Raw genomic sequence first — 5,892 nt, 5'->3', positions numbered from 1 at the left:
TCAGTTACAGCGCACCAAGAAATGAGCCAGGCCCCTTGATAGTCTCCCTCTAACCATCCATCCATCCATGCATCCATCCAGAGACCCCTTCTGCACCCCTCCCTAAGAGTCATGAAATGGCTCTCGACACACTGTGACATCGGCTCCAGGACATCAGAAGGCCCCCAAACTCAACTCTCTCAAAAAGAGAGAGATGCAGAACCTAACATCAGAAAAGGCCAACTGGAGAATCACATCAGGTAGACAAACTTTCCGAGGGTTAAATGCCATATTAAAAGTAACATGTTTAGCTGTAATTATAGTATTACAGTGCTAAATGATACAACAACAATGTCCAACCACCTTACCTTTTCTTTTGCAGGAAGTGAGCCATTTTAATACCAGGGCTCACCTCTACACATGCAAACCAAGTTTTCCCCAACACTAGTGTTTTTCCCCCTATACCAAAAGGAAAATTGGTGAAGCCAGACCTTTTCCAGTGCTGGCACAGTGCTATGAAGGTAAGTCTGGCTATGCAGTAGGTCACGTACGTACGTTAAGACTAGTTTCACCAGAAAACGTACTGACCTCTTCAGCTGTCACTGCTGTGTCTCTGGGCCAGAGAGAGCAGACAGGCCAGGTGTCCACAGTGTGGGCTGCCCCTACACATACGCCAAGCTCATAAAAAAACAAAAACAAAAAAAAACAAAAAACAAGAACTAATGGTACTTGCTTTTGGCAAGGTGGGGAGGGGTTGCCACCTTGTAGCTCGCGCACATGCAAAATAGCATGTGGAATAAGATCTGAACTGTCAGTAAAAAGCAGGCGATTACATTTTTTTTGTTGTTGTTTCATTTTTGGTGTCTGGGTCAGGATGGGTCTTTCTTTATCTTGACTGTTCTGCTGTGGCAGTGAGGGTGTAAGGGTGGAGGGAAGACGAGGGCCTAGTCAGTTACTCTATTTGGGTGGTTAGTCAGAACATCCCTGATCCTGTGGCAGGTGGGTTTGGATGAAAGTGTTTTAGATTGATTTTCAGTTAGATGTTTAAGTATATTTTGGTACAGGAAGGTTTTATTTTTTGTATTTAGACTTTTTTCATGGCTTTTTTTGTGGTGTGTGTGTGTGTGTGTGTGTGTGTGTGTGTGTGTGTGTGTGTGTGTGTGTGTGTTTCAGAGGCGCTGTAGAGTTGCTGGCAGTGGATTCCTGATTAGCCAGAGCTGACACCAATCTCACACCTGCAGCACGTTGAGGCAATCAGCACCTGACCAAAAGGCCCTGGTCTCCTCTCCACTCTCTGCCAGATTATTTCGTATACCACACGCGGTATACAGTTCCTTAGTGCCACTCAAGTGCCACATGTTTTTCTGGTGTGTGTTTTGCCTGTGATCCCAAGAGATCTAATTTGTTTCTTTTTTTGCTTCCTCCAGTGATCATTTCACTCCTGGGAGGGCTCACCAGTGAAAGAGAGCTCACTGGTGAGCCGGACCGCTTCCTCCTCTGGCTCTCTTTGTTGCATCAACCTCCCTGCCTCTCTCCTGTGGTCACTTGAGTTTCTCCTGTTGAATGACCTAATCGATTCTGGTGCTGATGGCATCTTTATTGATGTTGGCCTAGTCGAGCAAGCTACCATCCCCAGTGAGTCACCTGAAACCCCTAAGACTGTGAATACCTGCGACAGCAGATTATTGGCCACTATCACCCAAGTTTGCCAACTTCTATCAAAGATTTATTTGTGATTACAGCGGAGTTACCACACCACTCACCCACCTGACCACAACTAACTGCTTTTCTCAGACTCTAGCAACTTTTCACCAAAGCACCCATTCTAAGACATCATGACCCCACTCTACAGTTTGTAGTTGTAGTGAATGGCTCTGATTCTGGGGTGGTGGCTGTCCTTTCCCAGCATGACTGACAGTTGTCCTGGCGCTACAAGAGTGGCGACACTGGCACTTAGGATCCTTCCCTGATTTGGACGGACCATAAGAACCTTACATATCTGCGCTCAGCCAAACATCTGAACTCCTGTCAGGTCCGGTACTTATTCAAGTATTAGCAAATGGCTAAAAAAAAAAATCCAGCAGAGAAGGGCCGGGCTGCAGCTGAACTAGTGGGAGATGACATGGTCAACAGCAACTATCGAGATCTGCCGACAGAAGAGAGTGACTGGTTGTCGATTGCTAACATTGCCCTCTGATGCTAACAGAAACAAATTATATCTGCTGCAGTGAATTTTAGGGTGGGTAGCTTTTGTTGGATCATGTTGCTGACAATCAGCCTGACCAACACATGCATTACATGAAAGTTCACTTCTGGTTTACATAGAGGTGTGCCAGAGACCTTCTTTAGGATCCTAAAGATAAACTGAGCAAAAACAAGCTCCAATAGATACAACTCCACTAGATTCAAAGCAATAAGGACACCAAAAAGGGTGGTTGAACATTCCTTAGCCATCAGTATGAGGAGACCAAAGCTGAACAAGTGTAGTGGTCAGGGAGGGCACGTTAAGAGCAGAAAAGGTGCCTTGAGCACACATTGAGCAAAGCATCATCTCCAAGTAGGCACAGGGCTGCAGCTCCAGCAGGTGACAGTAAGTCCAACCTGGTGGTAAACCAGCAGCAGGTCACCTCTTTGACCACCAAACCTATCCAGAGGAGGAGAGGAGAGAAACCCTAACGCTGATGAGAACTGTAACCAAAGTACTACAGACAGCTCACAGCCTCTCACCAGCTGCCTCTGAGCACTAACAGAATAATCTGCCTCAGCTCCATAGGGACTTGAAAACCACCAAAAGACTTGTGCTGTGCAGGTTTAGGAAGTATTAGGGAATGGAGGGTCAGGTTGCATGCAATGCATCTCGGTTCATGTAGGCAGGCTGTACAAACAGGAATACTCTAGCTACATTTACAATCAACACAATGGGATATCCATGTAAAAGGAAAATGGGGAATTTCTCCTTTAAGGCTCCTGGATAATGTCCAGTTGCAGGAAAAGGAAATGGACAGATGGAACTCAGGCTAGCAAAACAATGTGAAAAATCAAAGAATGTTGGGCTTGCAGAGTCCTGTCTCCACCACAACATCTCCGGTCAAGCTGTTGAACTCAGTTGGCAGACCGTGTTCTGAGCCAACTGAGGGCAGGCCTACAGTAGGATGAGGAGATGTGGACTGTGTGTCTGTAAAAGTGGTGCTGGGTGCTCACAGTGTGTAGCACGAAGGAGTTTAAGCTTTAATTTTGTTATGCAACCCTGTATTGTATAAGTAAATACGTTAGTATTATTAGTAGACATTATTTAAACAAGCGCAAAATGGATAAATTCTCACTCGGGGTTCCAGATTTTCTGACCCTACTTGGGTAATATTTGTATCGTAATTTTTTCTGTTCTTGGCTCTCTGTCTGTCAGTTCTATCAGTGACCAACCCAAACCCTAACCCCACCTATAGCATCTGCATCTGTGGAAACTTAAAAAATCTACCTGTTTACTAAGGAGTTAGTCATCCGACAGTATTGCTACTACTTTTTTTTTTTTGCCTACCTACATGTTAGTGTCCTTGGTTCCCTTGAAAGGCACTATAAAAACAGAAAAAAACAAAACAGAATTGTTATTATCATTTGCATTGATGATTTAAGGTTACCAACGGATAAAGCCCTTTCAGATTTGACAATCCCGGAACCTTCCACATATGTTGATGACATGTTGATGACAGGATTTGTTGATTGAGTTTACTTTCTGAAGTTGGCACCTTCTCTTGTTTCCAATGTGATGGCTACTGCTGCTAAATCGTGACTTATAATGTAAGACAGATTAGGCAATCACTACTACTCCAAAGCATAATTTATCAAACTGTTACTTTTTTATATCTCAACCACATCCACAGTCATACGAGATTATCTCTCTCTTATCTCTGTTTTCTTACATGTGTTGCTTTCCCTATTTCTTGTCTCTCTGAAGGACAAAGACCAGAGGTTGCTCTCCCATCAGGCCACTGTATCCTTCATGTGCAGCACTCAGGGCACAGACCCCAGTGAATCACCAATGACTTCATGTTGTTTTTTTGGAAAGGGGGAGGGGGATTAAACAGATAGAGGGAAGGTCAAAGTCCATCCTCTCATCTGCCATCCTGTCCCTTCAAGCTCTTATCCGTTGCTGTCAATGTCCACTGACTGACGTCTTCATTCAGCGGTCAGGTCCTAGCAGCCATGCCGCAACAACGCCACCTGATACACAACAAACACAACAACAACTAAATAAACAGGGGCACTCAGTGATGCCCGAACCTATAGCCTCCCTATCAGCCATCCATTCTTCCCTCCATCTATCCATCCACCCATACCTCCCTCAGCCGACTGATTGACTTTGCTCTGGTCACTCTTAACCACCAGCCAAACTGACAGCTGCCCCTCTTTGTTTGGGAGGAAAGTCAGGCTAAACTCCAGGCTAGTCGTCAGATGAGTCCAATTGATTGTGGCCTGGTTTTGTGACAAGCTGACTGCACTGGAGAGCAGTTAGGATTAAATTCAATTAGTACTTTATAGAGCAGTGGCTCCCAAGCTTTTGGTTTAATGTACACCAGGCTGCAGGTGAGCTCGAATACCTCTCATGTGCACCTGTCATGTTCCAAGTGTGTTCTTATCGCAATTATCAAAACTTTGTATCGACATTTTTTCAGGATCTTTGTTCAGAACATTTGAACGGCCCAAAGTTTCAGCCTTTTATAACAATTTATATTTCTAACGTTCGGCTCAGTATTTTTACTGGTGATCTATTGAGGTGACAATATAAATTATTTTAGCAAAAAAAAATACTGTTTGTGTGTGTGTGTTTGTATGTGTGTGTGAATCACAGAAATCACTATTTGTTCCTCTACTACAGCATCAAGATGGTAATTGAAATATATGTATATATGTATATAGAAAAAAAAAATGCAATTGTAATAATGAATTGGTTTTAAGAGAGTCACCGTAACATGTTATTGACTGAGGTTAACGTAATCATGACATCATCTCGTCTGCATGTTTCCCCAGTGCAGCAATAAACATCAATGGGAAATAACAGCAAAAGAAAACTTATTACATACATGGCTATGTGGCTGTGTGTTTTGAGTGCTGTGAGCTCCTCTCTCTGTCTCTCTCTCTCTCTCTCTCTCTCTCTCTGTCTCTCTCTCTGTTGTCTCACTTGGTCACACACACACACACACACACACACACACACACTGTGATCATAGCTGGCTATTTCAACTGTTTGTCGATCAATTGCAGCAAGTTGATCACTGGATTTAAATGCATTCTCAATGGCAACACATGAAGTGTTCTTCCCAATTCAGGTCCACGGAAGATGTGTATGCTTCATTGTGTTTAGCTGGTACCTCACTGGCTATTCTGACTTAGATTGTTTCATTAATTTACTTTGTAATTAGCAGAGATACTCCGCAGTCTTCCCACATACCCGGTGGCCACTGGAGAAGTATCCCTCAGAACACAAGTTCCACTGGTTGGGAACTACTGTGCTTGCAGCGTGGATTTGACTTCATCGTATTGTATGATCATGAAATGTTAAAGCTCAGGCAAAAAAAAAAACAGATTGAAGGGTCAGGGCCAAGGTTAAGGTGAGCGTCAGACAAGGTTTGATGTTTGGATCAGTGTTCAGCTAATCAACTAAAAGAGAAATCTTCTGACCCTGTCCTCCAGCAGTTGATTCGCAGGCCAGCAGTAAAGTGGTTAGATGAGAGTGGGGCTTCCACTGTGTATTCACTTTCATAAGTCAACACCCTGAGATGTGCTGAAGAGGACTTCTGAGAGGGAAAGTGTTTGCTAATCAGTCTATAGGTCAGCATGTAACAGAATATTTTTGGCCAGTGGGATGGAGCCGCACTTTGATCAAGGAGGAGTATTCCGTTTGAACGAGTTATTTGG

General features: G+C 43.9%; 1 long non-coding RNA gene across 1 annotated transcript; it reads left to right on the top strand.

Moving 5' to 3' along the window:
• Nucleotides 1-410: 410 nt before the first annotated feature.
• On the top strand, nt 411-2,244 carry LOC119004771. Its single transcript, XR_005070302.1, has 3 exons — nt 411-500; nt 1,153-1,302; nt 1,407-2,244. It is a non-coding gene; the product is annotated as an uncharacterized LOC119004771 (long non-coding RNA).
• The last annotated feature ends 3,648 nt before the right edge of the window (nt 2,245-5,892 follow it).

Source organism: Acanthopagrus latus, chromosome 16 (genome assembly GCF_904848185.1).
Source record: "Acanthopagrus latus isolate v.2019 chromosome 16, fAcaLat1.1, whole genome shotgun sequence".
NCBI lineage: Eukaryota > Metazoa > Chordata > Actinopteri > Spariformes > Sparidae > Acanthopagrus > Acanthopagrus latus.
This window is presented reverse-complemented; position numbering and strand designations above follow the sequence as displayed.